General features: G+C 47.2%; 1 long non-coding RNA gene across 1 annotated transcript in view; it reads left to right on the top strand.

Moving 5' to 3' along the window:
• Positions 1–17,019: 17,019 nt before the first annotated feature.
• The window catches only part of LOC140215226 (uncharacterized), a 120,316-nt gene continuing 112,174 nt past the window's right edge, over positions 17,020–25,161 (top strand). The window contains exons 1-2 of the long non-coding RNA XR_011892170.1: positions 17,020–17,233; positions 17,983–18,074. This is a non-coding gene — a long non-coding RNA (uncharacterized lncRNA). The remainder of the gene's footprint in view (positions 17,234–17,982; positions 18,075–25,161) is intronic.

The following is a 25,161-nucleotide window of genomic DNA, read 5'->3' as shown; positions in this document are numbered from 1 at the left end:
ACCTTAACGAATTCGATAGTGGAAAATCAAAATCCGTCCACGACGGCGTCTCTAGTAGACGCTGTGCGATGTTCGGACGTTAACAATGTGTGCCGGCTGAAGAAAGGCTGCCCCGAAGTACTTCTGACGATTAGGCTAGCTTCTTTACTCCGTAGAATGAAAAAAAAGAAAAAGAAAAGGAAAAGAAAATAAGAAAAGAAAGAACCGCATCAAAAGCCCAGAATCAACCATTGCTCGTCGCGACTAAACGCTCTTAGGATGACGAGTAATTTCTAGGCAACGAGCGAATACGCTTGATCAAGACCACTGATAACACCGGCGGGAGAAGCATTGTGGCGAAGTTCAATGCGCAGGGATAGCTTTTATTTTTTTTATTTTGTTTGGTTGACGTCATCACGCGTCACCGCGGGAAGTTTGAAAAGTTTAAGGTTAGTACGCCACGTGGTGGCACTCACGCGAACTAAACCCTCATGTCCAGAAAAGCTGGATACGAACCTTCCACCTGATTATGAGGCAGGCCGTAGTGGAGTGCCGCGGAATAATTTCGACAACCTGGAATTTTTGACGTGCACTTAAATATAAGTATACATGAGCGTTTATTATTATTATTATTTTTTTTTTTGCATTTCTCCCCCATCGAAATTGGGCCTATGCAGTCAGAATCGCTGCCTAGAGATTAGCAGCGCGAGGTGGCGACTCGTAGTCAGGAACATATGTATTTTTGTTCAAGACATAATCGTTATCAACGTTATCAGTTGTCATCAACTTTATCGCAATTGATCAGATCCTTATCAACCCTTATCTCTCATTATGAACCTTCTCGGACATTGCGACCCTTATCAACCCTTCTCGTTCCTTATCGGAACAACGAGAACAGCGACAGGAATTACGAAATAATCAACTGCAAGAAGAGGAAAGGAGGTCTTCTGAAGCGGATCAGAAACGAGCACGACGCTGGATAAAATTCTGAGAATTGTCTACTAATGCGTAAGCCATCTTTGGCTCCGGAAAAAGCGATGGGTAGATATGCGTTAGGTAGCATCACAAGTAAGAAAAAGCGAAGGAACAGCTAATCCAAAGAATGCTTAGGCATTAGTCTACAATTATCAGAATTTCTGTAAAATTTCCTTGTTTCCACCCTTTGCATCCAATTTACTGTGTCTGTGTCTCTCATTTTCTTTTTGGTGACGCCTGGTTGTCTATTTAGACTTTCAGTTACCCTGTGCATTGGTGCCAACATTTTTGATCTCGTCCTCCATTTATGTGTCCACGCTTTTGAGTGACAAATACTTGTGCACGTTAGCCGCCCGTTTATTTTCTCCCACGTTCCTGGGTCTTTCTTGAAAACTCATTGATGATTTTGGCTTTTCTCACTTGAAAAGAGGCCCAACCCTTGTGGCCCTGCACTGCCTCATTTGTGTTTTTACAGTGGGCCCCCGAAGTCATACGGCCTGGCGATCTTTGCTTAACTTCCAACCGGGACGAGATGTGTGATTTTAAGCGCGGAATTACCTTTGCGAATGTTAGCACTGGCCACATTACCCCTTTCTAGATTCCTCTCACCGTCTCAAATTTATTAGAGCCCAGAAGTGCTATATATTTCGTTACTGCAGTATTCCGCTTCCCCTTCTTGGATTATCTTGCTCCTTGCTTGAGATATGTCTTTCCTTCGTTTACTTATGGGCCCAGATATTTATATTGCTTGACGGTGACTATGACTTCTCTCTTTCATACCCTTCTAGCTTGCTCCAGCGCTGCGGTGCTTCTGTTGCGGGCTCTGTATGAAACGCTCCCACAGCGTTACGTGCGAATTTCATGTCTAGAAGTATTGAAGGAGAGTGATTGTGCCCGTGTGTTGGAAATTACACTGCCCTTGTTGGAACTTTGGTTGAAAAGCGCCTAAGCGCACTCAGAGATGTATTAATAATCAATCAATCAATCAATCAATCAATCAATCAATCAATCAATCAAGCAAGCAAGCAAGCAATCAATTATTTACCCTGCCCAGGAAAACGCTAAGGTCTGAGCGCTGGTGCACGCGTAGATTACAACTACTGCTACTATATACTACTACTGCTACCAATAATAATAATAATAATAATAATAATAATAATAATAATAATAATAATAATAATAATAATAATAATAATAATAATAATAATAATACAATGTATTGTTATTGCTATTATTACGGACAAAATCATGCTGTCGGTCCTTTCATGGGGGCAAATCACACAATTTCTTGCATATTCTTTAGTTGCCTAATTAGTACAGATTAATTCAATCAACTCAGCAAGTCTTATGTTTAGGGACAAACACGTACAATGACAAAATTGTAGAGCACTCTAGGAAACGTCCGATTCAACAATATTTATATTTGTACCTATTAGGCAATATTTTTTTTCCGCGTTGTAAGGAAAGCCCGCGAACTTAACTTTTCACAAGTGTTCAAGTGGAATTTCGCTTCTCAATTAGTTACTTCGATTCGCTCCTCTCTTCGCGAGCCACGAGAGGATATGGGCCACGAGCTAAGAAGAAGAAGAAGCTCGTCGTTCGATCAAGTCGGATCTTCGGACTGCTCCATCTCTGGACACCCTCGGCTCTCCAGACGTTGACCCCGGTGAATGTGAGCCGTCGTCTTCGGCTTCGCTTCAGCAGACGACCAACAGCACGCGCCTGCGAAGAATTCCCCGCCTTCGGTCACTGCCAGCAGCAGAAGCGTCGAACGCGGTGCCTGCCCTGGTCCCCGATCGCGGCGTGGAAGGTGCATCGCAAAGCAGTGAGGTCCAGCACAGTTACCAGCTGCGGTCGTGCATTCCGCGACCTCCAAAAGCCTTCATGCTGTCTGCACATGGAAAGAGGCGATCGGTGGCCGCTGAGAACCCGAACGAGAACAACCAGCGTGTGAGCAGCTGCCTGGGTAAGCTGTGGCGTTCTCTCAGCGTCGCCGACAAGCAGCCTTACCAGCGCAAGGCCGCCGCAGCTGCCGCCGTCCACCGAAGGAAGCATCCAGACTACGTGTACAGTCCGCGTGAGGCCCAGTGGTGCAAGGTGCAGGCGCGTAGGGCCAAGGCGATTACCAGCAAGCTCAAAAATGCCACTTCCGGGGACCAGGAGCTGCAGCCGAGCATTTCCGTCGCCTTGGCCCAGGATCGAGGCACCCCGAAGTTCCAGCAGCAACGGAATCCGCCGCCACCGCCGCAAAGGAACAGACGACGGGCAACCAGCGCTACCCGGGGCAGCGCTTCGGATTCTGCTAAGGGAATGACGCGCCCTCGGCAGTCAGCCACTGTCGTGGCCACGGTGTCAACTCGAACGGCTGCGCGGTGCTACAACGTCCATCTGTTCCCCGGTCATCTAAAGCCATCACAGATGGAGGCGAACAGCGAAAACGACGTGCCCACCACTCACTTAAGGGCAGCTCGTGCATTAAAGCAACTTAAAACGCCGTGTGCCCGAACAAAGCTTGACAATGAGCTGTTCCCCACATTCCTGGACGACGAAGATGACGACTTGACTGCGGGCACGTGGTCGTTCGACATGGGCAGAATCCGGGAGACCCTAGGCTCTGCAGTCGCCGCCTCAGGAGAAGTTCAGCCAACGTCGTCGACAGCTGGCTTCACTGCAGCGTAGAACCGCCAGCAGGCCCCTGCCAAGCATTCGGCGCCTGCTGCTAAGGACCGGGTATTAGCAGCAGTAGATTACGTGGTCCTCATCCGCATGGTCGCGATTAGTGCGAGGATGCCGGATTGTAGTTATAGTTGATAAGTTCTATTCATCGTGTTAGATAACATAAAGGTGATGCAATGGCCGTGTCTTCTTCTTCCTTTAATGAAGGGACAATTACGCCCTTAGAGGTGTCACGTATGACTGGCATCTCTCGGCGTGTGACTGGCATCTGTCTTTGCATCTCTGAGATGCCTGTTGTAGACGCTGTCGGCAGGTCGAAACAACAAGCTATAATAACTGCGGAGTGGAGCGAATACATTTCGCTTTCTTAGGAAATGAAGTGCGATGCTAGGAACTTGCAAGCTCTATTCTGCTCCTGGATCAACCCAGTTAATTGCATTACCGCTTCTGAGCTTCTGAGAGCTATTGAAAGAAAACCGTCTTGGGCTCAGCTTATGTTGTCATCGTGGCTTTTATTGGCCAATAAGGATCCACATGTAATCAACAAAGCTCGCCCATTTCTTGAATCGTTTCACGTGGATACATTGACGTTCGTATCTTCATTCTCGCGTAGAAGAGCCAAGAGCGCCGTCCTGATAATAGGCAGATGAGAGGTGTCATTCGCCTTAACTTGTTGGTAGCATTGGACCTTCAGATTTGAACTGAGTAAAATTCTCACTTGAATGCTAGATTTGAGTTTGAGCTTGTAATTATTTAGATGTGCTGCGATGAAGGGGGTCGCGCGTTTAGCGGCAGTGTTATAATACTTGACCTGTTTCATCATCAAGCTTAAAGCCGCAAAGAAAAAAAAGGTGAACAGCTTGACTGGCTTGCGTCTAAAGTCCCAGTGTAGTAACCAATTATTGTAACCGAGTGAATATACCCAGTCACCACTGTAGCCCATAATTTTTTATTGCACATCAGCGGGATTAGCTCTGGAGAACGGTGAGATACGCTTGCCCGCGAATATGTGGCTAGACTTGGAGACTAATGCACCACATTGGGCAAATGAGTTGGCTCATTCGCCTTATGGGGTAAATGGTAACATTGAGAAATTGTTGTGCAACTTGTTGCTAGCATTGGATCGTCGGACTTGCACTCAAAAATATTATTCACATATGCTGTGATGAAAGGGGTCGCACGCTTAGCGGCATCTTTATATCTTTATAATATTATTTCACTTGCTTCAATACGAGGAAATTGAGCTCAACCTGAGGGATGGCAGACCTATACCCGTGGTCCCTTGCATCCGCGTTCTTGGTATGACCATAGAAGCCAACGACGCTAACTCTACGACTATCTCCAAGATCCTTCGACAGACCGCTAATACATCCATACTGCTGAAACGAGTGACCAACCGGCGAGGGGGTATGAAGGAAGAAAGCCTCATCCGCCTTGTCCAATCTTTCATCGTCTGTCACATTACTTACGTTGCGCCCTTTCTCAACTGGTACAAAGCTGAAAAGACTAAACTGGACATTATCATCAGAGGAGCCTATAAGCAGGCCTTAGGACTACCCAACCACACCAGCACGGAACTTCTGCTACAATTAGGTATCCACAACACGCTAGACGAGTTAATCGAAGCCCAACGTCGATCCCAACAAGAGCGGCTTACCCTAACGGAAACGGGCCGCAACATTATAAACAAGCTTAATATCACCTACCACCGTCGACATGGAGACAAACACCCAATACCACGCGACATTCAGCACTGGATACACGCCAACCCTATTCCGAAAAACGTGCACCCAGACTACAACAAAGAACGCCGGAAGGCACGAGCTACCTCCCTCATCAAAGCTTATGCCAACACCGCGGGCGTCACCTTCGTCGACGCAGCTGAGTACCAAGATGGACGGCGCTTTGCGGCGGTTACCACGGCAGGCGGCTTGCTCCGACATGCTGCCAGCATCGTTACCAAAAATGCCGAGACGGCCGAGGAAGTGGCCGTCGCCCTGGCCACTCTTGACGCAACCTGTCACACCATACTGAGCGATTCTCGCGCAGCAATCAACAACTACATCAAAGGTCGTATTTCTCAGCAATCACTCCGTATCTTACGACAAGCCGCGCATTTACCTGAAAATCAACTCACCCTCGTCTGGATCCCAGCGCACGCCGGCGTTGTCCACCCGCACCTCACCAACCTCAACAAGGCTACAAACTCCGTAGCACGAGGACTAGTCAACCGTGCCGGAGATGGTGCTGGTGCACCCGCAGGACGCGACCGCCTTACAAGATACAACGACCTTGTGAAATCATTTTACCTCGCAAGAAGAACCTTCCCCACCCCTCAGCGCAAGTTAAACAGGGCACAGGCAACTACCCTTCGCCTGTTACAGACGAATACATACCCCTCCCTCACACGCTATCACACTATATACCCCGACATCTACCCGAGCCAGACGTGCAAGGTCTGTAAAACTGAATCAGCAATACTCCCCCACATGCTATGGGAGTGCAAACGTCAATACCCAGACCTTAATCCCGTGACTCTCTCGTCGAGATGGCACGCCGCCCTGCGCAGCTCCCATCTCGACGACCAACTCTGGGCGAACCAGCAGGCCTACGAAGCGGCGAAGAGGCAAGACCTCGACGTCCCATCGTGGGAGGCCTAGGCCCAGCTGACTGAACTGCTGGTGCTCATTAAAGTTCACTCTCTCTCTCTTGCTTCATCATAAGGATAAGAGAGGCAGAGAAAAAAAAGAAGAAACAGCTTGACTGGCTCGATCGTGAGGTCCCAGTGCAGTAAACTAGTGCTGTAATCGAGTCAACATACCCAGTCACACCTGTGGCACAAAATTTTGGACTGGGCACCACCGGGATCGGCTTAATAAAACGACGAGGTACGCTTGCCGGCAAGTAAAGTGGCTGGACTTGGAGACGAATTCACGGAATTAAAATCCGGCAGAGCTCATCTTACGATGAATGTCGTGGGTAATCTGATTAGCGTAAAACCGTTGTAGCGACACAGAGTATTGCCAACTCTGAAATGCGTCATGCGTGAGGTGTGTATTCAACCAGGAGCCTCCCTTGCGCATACCTATGGACAATCTGCGCCATCTAGCGGCGCCACCTCCAAGTCTGCGTTTGGCGTGTGTTTGAATACACATGAAGCAGGGTACGTTCCTCCGAGCACCGGACAAATTTTACATTTTTTTTTTCATTGAATAGCGGCAGATACAAAGTGGCAAATATTCAGTGACCCAAATTGGCGTGAGAGGGGTTCAAGAGGTTTATTTTTATCCGACTTCGTTGTTTCTGGCTATTCAAAATGTCTTAATAGTGCTTCTTTATAAACTCGTAGAATGAATTCCTTACCTACCCTATTCTTGGCCAACCCCCATGGGGGGTATGAGCCACTCCTGAAAACAAACAAACAAACGCCCAGTGATTCATTCCTACGGTCGTTTTCAAACTTAGTTCCCCCAGTACAGTAGCGCGATTCTCTATGCGTTAGAGCATGAACAGTCCAGCAACGCAAGATGGCGTGAAAACGGTTAGAGACACAGATGGCTAGGCATATAGACACCGGAGAGTATGTGAAGTATCCTAAGAATGCCAATTGCATTAAAACATGCTCCGTAACTCGCAGTGAGCAGCCAAAGCTAGGCAGACAGCGATGGAGAGTTCTGCGCACTAACTCTTATAACTCCACAGCCGAACTTAGGGAGTGTTCCAAGATCCTTCAGAGGCCCTGACGAAAAGCAACAGCAATTCATGACTCTGACTTCAGCGAAGAAAGTTCGAGAAACAATTGCTGATGAATTTTGCGAAATTCAGCTGTGTCCACGAGGGGCTTTGAACACGACTGTGTCACAGCTCTGCCCCGGAAAGCATGCTCTGAAATTGAAGATCGTGTTACAACACAGTGAACATATCGCGAAGCCAGATCGGCCCGTTTATTGGGGAACAGAAATGTGCGCTATAATATAACCGTCAGAAGACTGCTGCTACATGTGGGTCCAGACGGTATAAAATACAGCGCTTTAGAAAAAGAAAACTGGCTCCAGTAGAAACAAAATTTTTTTGCAAATACATAATGATATCTCGATTTGCAGAACGCCTCTGGCCGTCTTGAGTAACAGCTAGAGCAGTTCAAGTCAAGTGTCTGAAACTGTTCAATTTAGCCGCGCATCTGGAGGGGTAGCAATAGCTTCGTCACTGTGCGATCGGTTTCAAAAGCTTTAGCGATAATAGAAATATTTCTCGGCAAGATCGTTGGTTAGGCAAGGACTTCATTTAGGGCAGTAATCGCGCGTATGTGCATTGAGGCCGGAACAATGTCCGGAATTCAACAGTTATTGTAGAGTCACTTGGGTATCAGGAACTCGCAAGTGACGACGCTTCCAACCATGCTCTCATCATGCCTCTGCGGGCTGTGTTCGCAGATGGAAACCGCTTTGAGCGTGTGCCGGTTGCAAAGCATCTCGATATCGGCAGTGAAATTCTGGCCCGCTTTGGCAACGTCGATGAATATCATCTCGCGGGAGGTGACAGCGTCGCCGCCTCGAAAACCCAAAAGAGCACAGCGAAGCTCCCGGAGATGTTCAGCAAGTGGCGTCTCTGATGAGCCAGCGGAAATGACGTTGGACGAATACGGACGGGGAAGGATGGTTGGTCCGCGGTAGAGCTGGCCCGAGCAGCGCATGTCCAGTCCACCTCCTGGATGCAGCGGTGACGACACGGAAGCCTCGAGGTAAGGAAACGATTCCTCGCGAGCGACGTTCCTCGGGTACCTGTCTGCACCTACGGTGGACGTGCAGTGCAGCGGCACTCTTCTCGGCTTGGTCACTATAAGTTCGAAGGCGAGGGCGTGCTTCACCTGGTTCCGTGCCGTATAACGTCAACACACGGCGAGCACGTCACCTCAGTGCTTTCGACGCGAACGAAAGCAAAGTCTTGGGATCTCCTCGTGTTGGAAATGCTCTCTGGTGAATATGTGAATATGCAAAGCGATCTAGTGATCTCGCCGATCTTTCGCCGATATAGTGAGCTCGTTTCCGGTCAAACAACTGTAGTGTCGTGTGCCTGCATGCCTCCTCGTGGAACGTAAGCGGGGATGCGATCGTCGGCATTTGTGCGCTGTCCAAAGCTGTCGGCAATCTACAAAGAAACCCGCCGTGGTTGCTCAGTGGCTATGGTGTTGGGCTGCTGAGCACGAGGTCGCGGGATCGAATCCCGGCCACGGCGGCCGCATTTCGATGGGGGCGAAAACATCCGTGTACTTAGATTTAGGTGCACGTTAAAGAACCCCAGGTGGTCGAAATTTCCGGAGTCCTCCACTACGGCGTGCCTCATAATCAGAAAGTGGTTTTGGCACGTAAAACCCCATAATGTTTTTTTTTTAGCAACGGCGCACCAACGACATTCGTCGAAAACGAAGATAACATGCGGCTGCTGCATGAAGCTGGTACAGTTACAGGGTATGTCAGGCCATAAGAAGAGAAAGGAAAAGAGATTATGCATGTATTACGGATATTTTGGAGTCTACGTGAAGCCAAGTTTTTGGGAAGCGGTTTATTACTTGGTATATATGGGTTCGTGTTCTGCAACGCTTTTCGCAGCATAGAGATTACGGGCCTGTCCGGTTAATCAGTGACATGTGGAAGCCCCCGCCACATTACGCACGTGATCCGCGCGTAATGATGACATTGTCTCCAGGACCGGCCCACTTTTCATCCAGCATGTCCGGGTCAGACCACTTCACTATTGGAAATTGCCCAGAACTGGCCCTGCTAGCTTGGCAAGCAGCCGATCGAGCTGACGTTCCGAACCCCAGGAATGAAAGCATAGAAAACATCGCTTTGATAGATTAAGCATGCACTTTAACGCGCAGATTTGTTGCAGTGAGAAAATGTAGGTACGATTTGTGTTTTGGTCGCGTAACTTCGTAGAGAACAGAGCCGGCAGAAGGCACATCTTTGCAAGGAAAGTACAGATGGGGCTTTATGTGCGCCGATTTGTAGTAAGAAGGCTGTTCTGCTAGTGAGCTATTAGGCAGGAGAGCATCAGCAGCATAAGCAGCAGCAGCCGCCAATCTTGAGGAAATACAGAGTTGCTTCTAACAGTTTCGAAAAAGTGTATCGACTTCTTTTTTTTTTGTGTGTGTGTGTGGCGGTTTTGTGTGTGTCGCTCCCGAGTAAATACTAAGAATGGCAAGACGGGCCCTCAGAACTGTGGTTCGGAGCCGCGTGTAAAGCAGACGACCTTGACAGCGCCTAGGTGTTTTCAACCTTTCTACACGTTTGAACATCGCTTATACCAGAGCTGAGAAGTGGGGGAACGGGCCCCTTAGCTTCCCGGGAGCGCTTCAGACCCACACGCTAGGAAATAAGGACTACTATGCCTCATTTAAGCTACAGCAATGTCGTCTGCGATCAGTCAGACATGGTTTGTACACTTCGAGCGTGGAAGCAATTGACGATCCTGTTTCCGGCGCGCTCGCAATACAGTTCACAGGAACGCAGACGGAAATACGCGAGAACGAATAAGTGAAAATGTAGAAGAAAGGGAATGGACGCAAATACGACCGTTCTGACGTGATGAAAATCTGTAGGTTAACTTTACAAGTGGTGTCGCTATGTGCTTTTTCCTTATTCTTTGCGTGAATACTGTAAAGCCATCTCGTCACTTTGTTCCTTTTGTGCGGAAATTTTGCAATAAAAAATACAATGAGTAATAATAAACACAGCAATAATCAAGTTAACTTATACAAAAATTCCTCTTAAGGCAGTGACCCAGTCTCACCTGGTAGTAAGTTTCATTTTTCAATTGTACGAGGAAAGAAGCGATACTTAAATAGGTTAGTACGCGGTTGATATGGTGAAAGGTTAGGTTTGTGGTTATTCCTAGTAGGTTTCAGTTTATCGGCAGACAGAGAGTTGTTATTTAATGAGTAGCGTGAGGTGTTTATGAGATTATGCAACAATTTAATAGCATTCACGTACGATCACGCCGCTCGGACAGAGGTTGTAGACCTAGTTCAACAAGGTGAGATGAGGGTGAGAAATTCCAGTTATGACGGCGGTATATGAAGCGGATTGTTTTCTTTTGAACTGATTCGAGGGTGTTAATGTCAGATACTTTATAAGGGTTCCAGATGGGGCAACGATATTCGAGAATGGTTTGAATGAGCGATCTATATGATAGGAATTTTGTTTCACGCGGAGCTTTTCGCAATTTACGATTTAGATAGCCTGTTTTGTTTAGTGCTTTATTGCATGTGTATTCAGTATGCAAATGCAATGCTCCTTCAGCTCCTTCAAATGCAGCTGTTGCAGCTTTATATAAACTCAATTGAGTTTAAACTTTCAAAGTGGCACAAAAAATATTGGATGATCCTGTAGTAGAGGGACCCATATTATGTCAGGGCCCCTTTTCTTCGATTCGTTCGTGTATTACTGCCCATAAGGATACCAGCGTCTTGCTTCACATAAACCAACGATCGAAGAAGGGAAAAAACAATAAAATATGAAAGGAATCCTTCCGTGATACGGCCCCTAAGGCCATTCAGGACAGGGCCATTTGTTCTAACTTTTCGGACTAAGAGTTCAGAGAACTTGCATGCTTTCCTGTGGAACACTTTTCTCAATTTATTTGTTGCGGCGAGCTCCTCTTTCTGCCCAGTCACAGAAATAGTACTTGATGTCAACGCCGAATTTGCGGTCAGCTGCTCGTTTTCCATGCTTCTCGGCGTACCGACAATCTTGAGATTAAATTCAGCGTTGCATGCCATCAAACGCTTCCTAGGAACCCCATTGCAGATTCCCGGCAGCTGACGGATGAGCCGAAGTAGTTTGCTGAGCTAGCTGTGAAAACTAACCGCACAACGAAACGATGGCGCCGGCCACTTGCGTGCTGCCGCGGAGAAGCACAGACCTGGTCGCGGACGTGCCCCGAATGCCAGAGGTCATGTAAGAGGTCAAAGCGCAGCTCTTGCAACCCAGTAGCAGGATGCAAAGATTCGCTCATACGCTCATGGCCTCTAAGATTACACGCGCTGGCAGGTTTCACTCCGGCTGTCCTGTTCGCACGGAGAGAGCGCAAGTTCCGTGGGGGGGGGGGGGGTCGGCTCCCAAACCACGATGCTCGCAACTGGGGGATTTTAATGCGTTGTGGAGGCTTTCGGACACTCCGGCCACTGTTGCTCTGGCTTGGATGAGGTGGGAAAAATAAAATGCTTATGAGATGCTATGTGACCTCTTACTCGTTTTGAAATTATGACTGATGGTCTACGAGGGGCAAAGTGCATGATGGAGCCTATTTATTCTCAAATGCGTTTATTTGTTTCCACACATACTCTCAGCGCATTCACGATGGTATGTAGAAGTGGATTATATCTGCAAGAGTTGGTCATATGTGCGGAAAATGCACTATAATTCACAATTTGTGGGTGATATGCATGCTTATCATTTTGTGAGCTGGTTTCAAAGCTTTAAACAAGTCACTTGCTCGTATCAGCACTTGCGTTCGTCTGTGCATTTAGTTGTCATGATAGGATGTGAAGCAAGATGTATCATGATTTGTTCACAGAAACATGGCACAATCGCTCATGTACTTAAATGTAGGTGCACGTTAGGGAACCCCTAGTGGTTAAAATTAATATGGAGCCTCCCACTACGGTGTGCCTTAGAATTACGTTTTTTTTGGCACGTACACCCCAAAATTCATTGAATTTTTATTGCGCCGCAGTCGCTACGCTTCGTCGTGCTAAGTGGCCAACAGTAATGGGGGTCACTTTGCCATTTGATTACGAAATTTTTAAACCGGTTTAGAATGCATTAGCTCGAGAGCAAAAGCATTCAAAAGCAGTAACGAAAGAAAAATTTTAAGCCTGTCTGTGTATCTAGATTTGGCCTTATTAACAAATGAAAAATATAACTCGCAGTATGAAGTATAGCAGTTGAAAGGCACATATTCATGGTGAAGTGTCACTACAGACTGTTTCAGCTAAAGCAGAGCAAGCTTTAATAATTTTCTTTTTCGTGGATAAAAGAAAACCTGTGCGTTCTGCCGTGTGAGCTTGCACGCCATTACCGACTGCATGCCGCAGTCTGGTTAGTGAGCCCACACATGATTTGCTTAGAAAACTAAATGAATAAACAGAAGTATTGACTATAGATAGTACAATATCAATGGATAAGTCTAGAACAGCACAGGGAAAAATAAAGTTACAAAGGGACTAAACGGTGGAGATGGCAAAATGTTCGATGCAAAGCATGAGGCAGAACTGAAGTATAGCCTGGGATATACCCCGTGAAAATCTTCCGCAACACGGGCAAAGAAAGGCAATGTGCATGTCAAGAACTCGTGCAGTCTGCCTTCTACGGCCACTCCTGCGGGCGCCAACCAGTGAAAGTGCTTCCACCATATGATATACGATTTCCTAATGTCTATACCCAGTTTTGGATATCCTATTACAGATGTCCCAAGGATATTGCAGACGAACCTGCTTCAGATATCGTACATGGACGTACCAAGGTTATCCCACGTGGACATCTTTTGACATGCACATGAATATTTGTCCTCCAATTTAGGCTTTGTCTTTGAGTTTCTCCGTAAAAGAATGTTTTCTCGCAGGTTCGAATTACAGTCCAAAGCTCGTAGTTAACATAGTTAAATAAGACACTTGTGCTCAGCGAAAGGCCTACAAGGATGAAGAGTATGCTGAATTTCTGCGCAAAAGTGCGAGTACGTAACTTGTCTACATAGTGTATCTGTTCTTGATGCATGGGCGCTCTTACCGCTGTATTTGTCACACAGCGTGTGCAGCGACCGTAATCGACATTATGGCAAATACAGTTCAAGCCCTGGCATATGTGTATAAATATGTACACTGCATGTCCCCATAAAGTCCCTCGTGGACGTGCAAGGGATGTCCGCAGGACTTGGAAAGTGCCACCAAACAGTCATGTCAGGGACGTCCACAGGATGCATATGACACATCCCAAGGATATTCATGTCCTAGCAGTAGATGTCCATAAGACATCTGTTGGACATCATTGGTGTCAATAGGAAGAAGGGTGCTATGAGCGTCCCCCTTTGAAACAGGGCGCGGTGGGTTATGTCACCAAGCTTTTGCTCTTGTTCTGCCTAATGTCATATATATATAGCACACAAGGAATGGCCAGCATGAAACTTTCTGAACCACTATTGAAACTGTTTTTTGTACGCCTCCGTTGTTTACGGGCTTTATACTTTTCAGCCACCAAGCTTCCAATCACCTTTTACTAATCTCTATTGCGGACATGTTTGCTTTCCCACTGCTATCCCTGAACCTAAAGAATTCAAGGAAGCCACCGGAGCCTAAAATGACAGCTGGGTAGACATCATATTCTAAATAAAACATGTTAAATCGAAGCCACCGGAGCCTAAACTGACTGCTGGGTAGACATCTTCATATTCTAATAAAACATGTTCCATCGTTTCCCTAGCTTTACTGCAGCAAGCACATGCTTCTTCCTTGGTGTACTTGCTTGGTCTACTCGCATTGTTGCTGGTAAGCTTTCTAGTTCTTTTCCTCCACTGTGAGTCATGCCATAACGCTAGACATTAGGCCACAACACAAGGTCATCCGTTTGAGTGCCTCAATTAACTATATCTTAATTAACTACGTGTTCATTAAATTCGCCTTAATTACCACAAAAAGACGTAGACTTGCGTGCCTCAATCAACTATAACTTAATTAGCTGCGATTTAATTACCGGCACCTTATTAACACCAAAGCTCTTCGCTTTGAGTACTTTAATTAACTGTACCTTAATTAATGTCGCCTTAATTAACATCAAAGGTTTTGTGTTCGACTCCCACCTAAGGTCGAGGTAGCGATGAGATTTTGGACAATCAGCGCTCCCGTCACCGCTGACAACTACGCCAGATTTGCCGCCTCATGAGTGATACCATGCTTTCGCGTTCAAGCCGCCCAAGTATAACGCCTCGCCTCCCGCCCTCTCCTGCTGATTTGCGCGCGATGGAAGACGGCGCGCTTCCCCCCTGCCTTCTTCCCTTGCGCGCGCGAGATGGAACCACAACCATCATATGCCCCAACCTTCTCGGCTCACCTTTGCATGCTTTCACTCGCACCCACAAAATAAGGCGCACGGCCGCGATGTATTCCACTTGGACCTTATACGGAAAATCACGGCGACGCGGAAATCCGCCTGGGGCGTCCATATATAGTCACAATCGTAAATAAAATGAGATCCGAGAATCGCAAAACTTGATAAGGACCTTATGGTATCTTCGACTCGTCGCCTCCATCCCACGAAGCAGAGTCGGGCAGATCCGGCGTTCCCCAAGCTCAGACGTAGAGGGCAAGCGCGCAAGCCGAACGTGTGAATCGCGCTCGAAGGAAATGGAACACGGAGGAAGGAAACTAAGGTGAGGCCCTACCCCCTCCGCGCGCTAGGAGAAAAGTGTGGCGGAAATGACGTAGTAGGTTCTCATTTTTTTGCTGCTTTTTTATTTTTTTTGTTGTATGGCCACGCCTTTTGGGCCACAATGGCGGCGTTGTTATGGTTTTGAGCCACGGAGGAAGGAAACTAAGGAGAGGCCCTGACGTCACTCTTTGTGAAGCAAAAGTGAAGCCGGAATTTGGCGTTGCTCATGGCGATGCTCCGCCTTTTGGGCCACCCTCCTCGCTTGTTTACATCTTTCGCGAAACCACGCCGCGCTGCGCGTGGTGTCGCGCGCGCGCTCGCGCAACATCTGGCAGAGCACGGTGCAGGTAACACAGCGCAACAAGACACGGTGACTAACGCAAACTCGCCCACTCAGCGCCTTTGCCGCGGCCCGAAACCTACCAGAGCAACACGTGTGAGCGCTCAAAACCATAACAGCGCCGCCATTGTGGCCCAAAAGGCGTGGCCATACAACAGAAAAAATAAAAAAGCAGCAACAAAATGAGAACCTACTACGTCATTTCCGCCACACTTTTCTCCTAGCGCGCGGAAGGGGTAGGGCCTCTCCTTAGTTTCCTTCCTCCGTGGTTTTGAGCGCTCACACGTGTTGCTCTGGTAGGTTTCGGGCCGTGGCAAAGGCGCTGAGTGGGCGGGTTTGCGTTAGTCACCGTGTCTTGTTGCGCTGTGTTACCTGCACCGTGCTCTGCCAGATGTTGCGCGAGCGCGCGCGCGACACCACGCGCAGCGCGGCGTGGTTTCGCGAAAGATGTAAACAAGCGAGGAGGGTGGCCCAAAAGGCGGAGCATCGCCATGAGCAACGCCAAATTCCGGCTTCACTTTTGCTTCACAAAGAGTGACGTCAGGGCCTCTCCTTAGTTTCCTTCCTCCGTGAAATGGAAGATTCGAAATCACGTGGCTACGGCCAACGTCCGATGTTTCGCCTATATATCCAAAGCTCCCGGCGCTGCTGGTAAAACCGGCGGACGCGCCGTAGGACGACCGTTCGTCGAGACGCCAGCATGCAGTGGAATAGGTTGTCTAGGTTACGGTGGACCATCACCAACAGCAGCGATGCTGCGCTGTGATGACGTTGCAGGAAACGCTTCAATCTCGACGACTGCTCTCACGACAGGGCTCGGTGTGCCTCAGAGCACTCGAAAATGGAGGAGAGCGATCGAGAAGAACCAGCCGAAGGCAGGGCGCGCACCCTTTTTCAACCAGCCGAAGACAACGCTGCTCGCGAGAGCGCTCTAGAGCACTCAGAAACGACCAGCCGAAGATGCCATTAGTATAGCACGCGCTCGTGAGAAGTCACGCAATTTGTGAGAGGGTATCGCAAACACGACGGTGACGTAAAGTGCGCGGGCCCCGTCGATAGACGGCGCGACTGCAAGCGGTACCGCTATGGCGGTCCCACGTAATCCTCAGCGCGGCACGCCCGCAGCTGTCGAACAAAGTAGACGCTTCTGGAACATTCGGAAACCGGCGGCTTACCGAAGGCCTGCTTTTGGCGACGATCATTTTCCTTCGGTGGTTCGTTTATTTTCTTGCACCATCACGATTGCGCCGAGATGATCTCGGCGATAACGTATACGGCGCACGAAGGAAAGACTCCTGGGCGCATGCGCGAACAGTGAAGAATCGTCAATAAATGATATATAAGAAGCGGCCACCGGGATACCCGCACCTCGCACTGAATTTGACGCTGCCGCTGCTCTTCCGCCGCACGCGTGTCAGCTGAACCTCTGCGTCGTATATATACTCTGGACGCGACTGTCAACGTGAGACGCCATAGCTACCACTTCACCGGCTCCTTCCACGGGCGGGTTATGTATGTTGTAAGGCGTGCTCGAAGCTTCGCGTCGCGGCTAGTCATGACCTCGACTTCTGCAAGCGCGGTTACCGGGCATGCACGACCCATGGGCCGTGTAGGAGCGCCAGTGCATTGGCGCTCCTACGCCCGGCGGCCACTTCATCCCTTCTCACGCTTGCGTTGTCACGCTTGACGACAACGCCTCCGTCGTTGCCTATAAGTCTCGAGTCGCGCCTGCCAGCAAGCTTTATTTTGTGTATGTGTCCGGCGAACTGACCGTGCGAATGGAACCAAGGGACAGCGATGCAACTGTCGTCGCCACGTGCCTCGCCAGCTAACCTACAAGGTGGGCCCCGTATAGGTATATAGCTTAGGGTGACGCGGCTATTTTGACTTCTTCCTGTTTGCCTACACAATGGCCATTTCCTAGTTTAGACGTTACTGAGTAACATACTCTTGACATTCTCTTGACATTTCTGGCCACGGAAAGCGCATCGCCTTACATTTGGGTTTGGGACACGAATACGATTTTTTTTTACTTTTCGCTGTTTAGCTATTAATTTCCCCTTGTATTTTGCGCCATCTTCTCTTGACTCAGAACGCTGTTAGTGTCGCATCCATGTGTATTGTAACGGCGTAATTATCGCAACTATACGCAAGCCTATAGACGCTGTTGTGCAGGCGCGTCAAGCGAGAGGTCTTCGCTGTCACGCGATCTTCAATGTCGCACGGTGGATCTCCGCGCAATCCGTGGAAGGGTTTGTAGTGTTGGTTTGTGTCGAGAGCATTTCGGAGCCACTGTTTGTCTGAGAACGACGTCGCAATGGACGACGCCGTTCTCGCCGACAGTGCCAGGCGCCAGGACCCGTCCTTTAATTTGGGACTACAGTACATACTAACGCTGAATGCGACGCGAGCATCCGCTTTTAACGTCGTTTTCATCGGCATCAATTCGCTCATGTACAATATATAGCGTGTTTTCCGAGACCCCCCCCTAACCCACGTTGCTTACGTACCAATACGGTGCGTTTCAAGTCTTCCTTGCCGTTGACGTTATCTTGTTATTTTTTTTTTCTTTCGTCTTTCCAACCATAGGTGAATCCCGTGCAACCAGGTGATCGTGGCACTACTCTGAGGGACAACGGAGCAACTGTCGGCGCTGCGTACTTCGGCTGTTAATTCACGAGGTGGGAGTCTATAGCTGGCGAGGGTGGCGCGGCTATTAAATTAACTAATTCACAATACTAACTGTTTAAGACTGATTGGCAAGAGATGGCCGCAGCCACAGCGGGTCGTCTCCGTGACGGAAGCGAAGAGGACTGGGTGGGGCGATTGTAGCTTTAGCCTTAGCTAACACTAGGAAGGTTCAGCTGGCAGGGGTCCTCTCGCGTTTACGACACGGACATCGGCCCATTCCGAGTGCTGTTGCTTCCCGGCCACAATTCCGCGACAGCGCGCGCGAAATGTGGAACCGCAGAAGTAATCTGCACCCGGAATTAGTGTCAGGTCCCTTCTAGCAAAACAGAAGAACGGATGTTGCCTTCGGTCTGCAGTGCTGCTGCGAATACGGTGGTGGGTGGCCACACATTTCTGTCTTTCCTTATGTTCTCGTCTACCCGCCGTGGTTGCTCAGTGGCTATGGTGTTGGGCTGCTGAGCACGAGGTCGCGGGATCGAATCCCGGCCACGGCGGCCGCATTGCGATGGGGGCGAAATGCGAAAACACCCCTGTACTTAGGTTTAGGTGCACATTAAAGAACCCCGGGCGGTCGAAATTTCCGGAGTCCTCCACTGCGGAGTGCCTCATAATCAGAAAGTGGTTTTGGCACGTAAAACCCCATAATTTAATTTTTAATTTTATGTTCTCGTCTTGTGTCGTGCCGTGCGTTCGTCGCTCGACAAGCCAATCATCTTGGACGAGTCCATCGCCCACGGCAGCGCCACGACTCTTCTCATGGTAAGCACGTCTTTCTGGTTACTTTCGTCATCTAACAGGTGCCCCTTTTTTAGTTTTAGATCCTTAACGTGCGCATTGGCCCCTGGCGCATGTTCCTGCTCCCGGCCGTGTCTCGGATAGGTGCCGTTCAGCGCCTGTCGTCCCGCGGCTGATCGTGTCTTCTGTTCCTGCCTCACTGCTATTGGTGTCCTGGTGAATGAAGATGCCTACAAAGCTCGCCCTGCAGTACGCTGATTGCACGTCAGTATATCGCATTCATTCGACCCATGCTGCGACTGTGTGCTCACGGGCCATTAACACGACGCCTGCTTGTCGTTTCAGTTCCTCGGCCTTTGCCACCAGAAGGACGCGAGTGATTTTCCAGCACCTGGCCTCGTCTCGGACGCATGACGTGCAGCGCCTGTCGTCCCGCAGCTGATCGTGTCTTCGCTGCTGTTCCTGCCTCATTGCTACATATGTCCTGGTGAATGAAGTTGCCTGTAAATCCTGCCCCGCAGTACGTCAAATACACGTAAGGATACCTAATTCTTCGTACTCGTACTGTGACGGTGTGCTGACATTTAATTAACAAGATGCCTGTTTGTTGTTTCAGTCTGCAATCCTTGCCTTGATATCTGTCGCCCGTCAAGGTCTGTCTGACCAGCATAGTAGGCGATGGCACCAAATGTAGACCGTAGTGAGACAGGCGTTGCTCTCTCCACTCGTCTCATTGCTACTCTCGACGACGTCGCGCTGCACGAAAAGTTCTTCAATGTTTCAACGAGACCTTACATCTATGAAGTCCCAAGAAATGGCACGACGTTGCGTGGCGTGAATGCCCGTATAACATTCCTCTTCGCGTTCATTCCACCCATGGCGGTACCACGGCCACTCGATGAAGTTGTACTTTATTCAGTGGCTGTAACTGTATGATGTAGGGACTGAAAAATCTTGGGTAACACGCTGTTCTAGCTCATCATAATGGTACACTGCTCAAGCTCTAGCACTGTGTTGATCCGGGGCTTCTTGCGGTCATTCGCATTGTGCTTTGGTAATGGAACGCTGTGTGTGTGTGTGTGTGTGTGTGTGTGTGTGTGTGTGTGTGTGTGTGTGTGTGTGTGTGTGTGTGTGTGTGTGTGTGTGTGTGTGTGTGTGTGTGTGTGTGTGTGTGTGTGTGTGTGTGTGTGGTATTTGGCATCATTCCAGTTGGGGTGCGTTTACAATTCACGAAATACTTGATGGCTGGTCTTTTACAATTGGTCAAGAGCTTCTGTAAGCTCGACTTTTCAGCAGTGGTGGTGGCGAAGCTTTTCAGGAACTCTTGAAATGTTTGCACTGTACATCTCGTCGACTCGTATATTTGCCTACGGCACTAGTTTCTGGTCAAATTCTTCAGTATTCCAAGGGATCTCTGTCGGTACCTTTTCCTTATCCAAGTATTCTTGGTTCTTTCAAGTGGCTCAACCTGTACAATGCAAAACAGCGTCAATGTACCATTACAAAAAGCATATGGTGGGAATTAAAGGCGTTGGATCGTCTCCGTTAGCTCATGAGGGTGATTATTATGAGCGTATTCTGTGAAATCTGGTGCTGGCATACAGCAAGCTCTTTACCTTTTGCCTGTCTGTCGTCATCAATGATGCTGGTAATAGAGCAGTGTACCATCCTCTGCCGAGGCAAGGCAGCTTTCAGACAACGCTACCATAAATGCCTGCTGGGTTCATCAGGCTGTTTTCCCACAGTGCGTTTTATCCTGCATGAGTGTTTACTGCCCTGTGTAAATTTACCTGCCTGCCTTTATTTACTGGACAATTCTATAACGTATACTTGCTCAGTGATATGTTCCCTGGTACTGAATAAAATAGCAAGGATGTTTTCTCATAGCACCATTCTTGCACCGTTTTCTTTTGTGTTAAAAAAATTGTCAGAACTACTTCCTGCACAATAAATTGTTTGCCCGGTTGCTTGAAGTGCACAGTTACGAAAATTAAAATTGAGCCTGTGGCTTTGTAGTGAATATTCTGGTCAACACTTCGGTACTCACTGGTGTTACCCAATAGAATAAGGGCAACGCTGGATTTTAGTCAAGGGAACAGGCTGGCTTCAGGAAGGGATACTCTACAATGGATCACATCCATGTGATTATTCAGGTAATCAAGAAATCCGCAGAGTACAATCAGGCTCTCTCTATGGCTCTCATAAGTTACGAAAAGCATTTGATTCAGTCGAGATACCGGTAGACACCGAGACACTACGTAATCAAGGAGTAGAGGAGGCTTACGTAAATATTTTGGAAAATATCTATCAAGATACCACAGCTACCCTAATTCTGCACAAGAAAAGTAGTAAGATACCTATAAAGAAAGAGGTCAGACAAGGAGACACAATCTCTGCAATGTTATTCACTGCTTGCTTGGAAGAAGTACTATTCGGACGGCTTAGGGGTAAGGATCAACAGCAAATATCTCAGCAACCTTCGATTTGCAGATGACATTGTTCTATTCAGCAACACTGGGGAGGAGTTGCAACAAATAATTGAGCACGTTAACAGAGAGGATGTAAGACTGTGGTTGAAAATTAATATGCAGAAAACAAAGATAATGGTCAATACCCTGGCAAGGGCACAAGAGTTCAGGATCGCCAGTCATCCTCTAGAGTCTGTGAAGGAGTACGTTTACCTAGGTCAATTAGTCACAGGGAACCCTGATCATGAGAAGGCAATTCACAGAAGAATAAAAATGAGTTGGAGTGCACACTGCAGACATTGTCAGCTCCTGACTGGCAGCTTGCCATTATCATTGAAAAGGAAGGTGTACAATCGGTGCATTTTACCGGTGCTGATAAATGGGGCAGCCACTTGGAGACTGACCAAGAAGCTCGAGAACAAGTTAAGGACCGCGCAAAGAGCGATGGGACGAAGAATGCTAGGCATAACGTTAAGAGACAGAAAGAGAGCGGTTTGGATCAGAGAGCAAACGGGTATAGCCGATATTCTAATTGACACAGAGTAAAAAATGGAGCTGGGCAGGTCATGTAATGCGCAGATTAGATAACCGCTGAACCATTACGTTTACAGAATGGGTACCAACAGAAGGGAAGCGCAGTAGAGGAAGGCAGAAGACAGGGTGGCGTGATGAAATTAGGAAATTTGCGGGTGCTAGTTGGAATCGGTTGGCGCAGAACAGGGGTAATTGGAGATCGCAGGGAAGATACCTTAGTCCTGCAGTGTACGTAAGAATAGGGTGATGATGATGATGGTGGGGAATAATAATAATAATAATAACAATAATAATTTAAGCGTGAAAAAAAGTGTTCACTCTACGTAGGAATAAGGTGTATTACACTTTTATTTCATAGTTTGCACAATGTTTTGTAGGCAATAAGGTAGCACCTATACATACCTTGATCTTATCGCCGTGGCCGACGCTGCTGGGCATAGTCAGACAAGCCATCCAGGCTTCTACAGGCCCGCATACCATGTATAATAATAATAATAATAATAATAATAATAATAATAATAATAATAATAATAATAATAATAATAATAATAATAATAATAATAATAATAATTTCGTTCATCAAATAATCTGCGCATCACGTAGTGCAAGACAATCATGAACATCCAACAATTAGCCCCATTTATTGCACTGTTAAACGTAGTACGCATTATTTCGTATATGTGGCAAAGCGTACACGGTTTGATCAACCATGGGTTACTAAGGGAGACCCTGAAGCCTGAACCGGGAGTCCACGTTTCGACAAAGGTTCTGGTGCTCGCCCTTGACAAGCCTCATCGTCGGAACTTTGACTCCGGACCCAGTCTTTTCCTTATCCATCCAAGTTTAGTACGTTCGAGGCTGAGTCATCGTCTCGCCCTTTTCTCTTTTATGGATGCGAACACGAAGAGCCCAGCACAACAAGTTTTGAACAATTATCTCCAGAAAACTTGCCAGTTAAGCTTCTGCCTTCGAGCTCGTACGAAGAACAGCTGTAGCGCTTAATAGCTGGAGTCTTCGAGTATGTTGGGGCTTTCCTACAGGAACTACCAGTCGTTTAGCAACTGCAGGAGCACGCCCTCCTCTGTTCCGGTTGTGAAGTCGGTCGAAACCTATCAAATTTTTGTTCTCGTTTTTGGTGCAACACGAGAGAGATCCGCGTGTATATATCACCTAATGATAGAGATAGGGCTCGCATCGATACTGTGATTCAGACGCACAAACATCTATCACGAAAACATGCATTTGTGAAGGCAGATATTGCTTACCCTTCTTGGCGACTCGTAGTCATGAAAATAGATATTTTTGTTGAAGGCATAATCATTATAAATTTTATCGGCCGTTATCAACTCTATAGCAATCGATCCGATCCTTATCAATCTGTATCGGTCCTTATCAACCTTATGGTACATGATACGACCATTATCGATGCTTATCGGTTCTCGCCTGAACAACAAGAAGAGCGACAGGAACTACGAAATAATCAACAGCAAGAAGAGGGAAGGAGGTCTTCAGATGCGGATCGGAAACGAGGTTATACTGCGAGGCTCGATAAAAAAAATGCCACAAGGAGTCTGAGAATTGTTGACTTATGCGTAAGCCATCTTTGGGTCCGGAAAAAGAGATGGGTAGATATGCGTGAGCTCGCTATCAAAAGTAAAAAAAAAAAGCGAAGTAATTACTTATTAGACAATTCTCAGAATTTCTGTAGCATTTCATTGTTTCTACCCTTTTGCTTCTAATTTACTGTCTCTGTGGCTCATTTTCTTTTTGGTGACGCCTGATTGTCTATTTAGACTTTCAATTACCCTGTGCATGGGTGCCAACTTCTCGATCTCTTCCTCCATTCTGTGTCCATGATCTTGAGTAACAAATATTTGTGCATGTTAGTCACCAGTTTATTTTCTTCCACGTTCCTGGGTCTTTCTTGAAAACTAATTTTTGACTTTCGCTTTTCTCACTTGAAAAGAGGCCCAACCTTTGTCGCCCTGCACTGCCTCATTTGTGTTTTTACCGTGGCCCCCCAAAGCCACACTGCTTAGCAATCTTTGGTTAACTTCCAACCCGGACAAGATGTCTGATTTTAAGCGCAGAATTACATTTGCGAACGTCAGCGCTGTCCACATTACTCCTTGCCAGATTGCTCGCACCGTCTCATATTTATTGTAGCTCAGAAGTGCTCTATGTTTCATTATTGCAGTACTCCGCTTCCCATTCTTGTATTATCTTGTTGTTTGCTCGAGATATGTCGTAAGTTCGTTTATCTATGCACCCAGGTGTGTGTATATATGTGTATATATATATATATATATATATATATATATATATATATATATTGCTTGACTGTGTCTATGACTCCTCTCTATCTTACCCTTCTAGCTGCTCCAGCACCGCGATGCATCCGCTGCGGCCGCTGAATGAAACGCTCCCACAGCGTTACGCGCAAGTTCTGTGACTAGAATGGAAGTATTGAAGGAGATTGATTGTAAATATGTGTTGCAATTTACAATGTCCTTGTTGGAACTTTGCTTGAACAGCGCATAAGCGCACTCAGAGATGCAATAATAATAACGAATAAATTCATTTTTTATTTATTTAATCAATGAATCGATCAATCAATTATTCACCATGCCCAGGAAAAGCCTAATGTCTGAGCGCTAGCGCACGCATAGACTACTACTACTACTACTACTACTCCTACTACTATTACTACTACTACTGCTGCTACTAGTGATAACGTACAAGCCAAAGGAAGGCTTCGGCAGACCTAGCAAAGATATCTGCACCAATTGCTTCATTGTAATAAAGAATATTATTATTATTATTATTATTATTATTATTATTATTATTATTATTATTATTATTATGCGCCAGCACCAATACCGTCGAGGTTGTTTCTTGGCACCTTAATAAGCTAATAAAATCATTGATTGATTGATTATTATTATTTCGGACTAAGTCACGTCTGCCACTTTATGGAAGCGAATTGCACAATGTCTTGCATTTAGTTTAGTTTCCTAATTAGTCCAGATTAATGAATCAACACAGCTAGTCATATATCTCAGTACAAACACTTACAGTGAGGAAATTGTAAAGTGCTCTAGGAAGCGTCGGATTCAGCAATACTTACATTCGTACCTATTACGAAATATTTTCCCTCGTCATAATGAAAGCCTATGAATTTATCTTTAATGAAATTTTCACGTGCGATTTAGCTTCTAAATTCGTTAGCTTTATGCACTCGCGTCTTCACGAGCCACAAGAGGGTATGGACCACGAGCTAAGAAGACGAAGAAGCAGCTCGTCTTTGGACCAGGACGGATCTTTGGACATCTTCGGACAC

The sequence above is a fragment of the Dermacentor andersoni genome, chromosome 1 (assembly GCF_023375885.2).
Source record: "Dermacentor andersoni chromosome 1, qqDerAnde1_hic_scaffold, whole genome shotgun sequence".
In the NCBI taxonomy this organism is placed as follows: domain Eukaryota; kingdom Metazoa; phylum Arthropoda; class Arachnida; order Ixodida; family Ixodidae; genus Dermacentor; species Dermacentor andersoni.
This window is presented reverse-complemented; position numbering and strand designations above follow the sequence as displayed.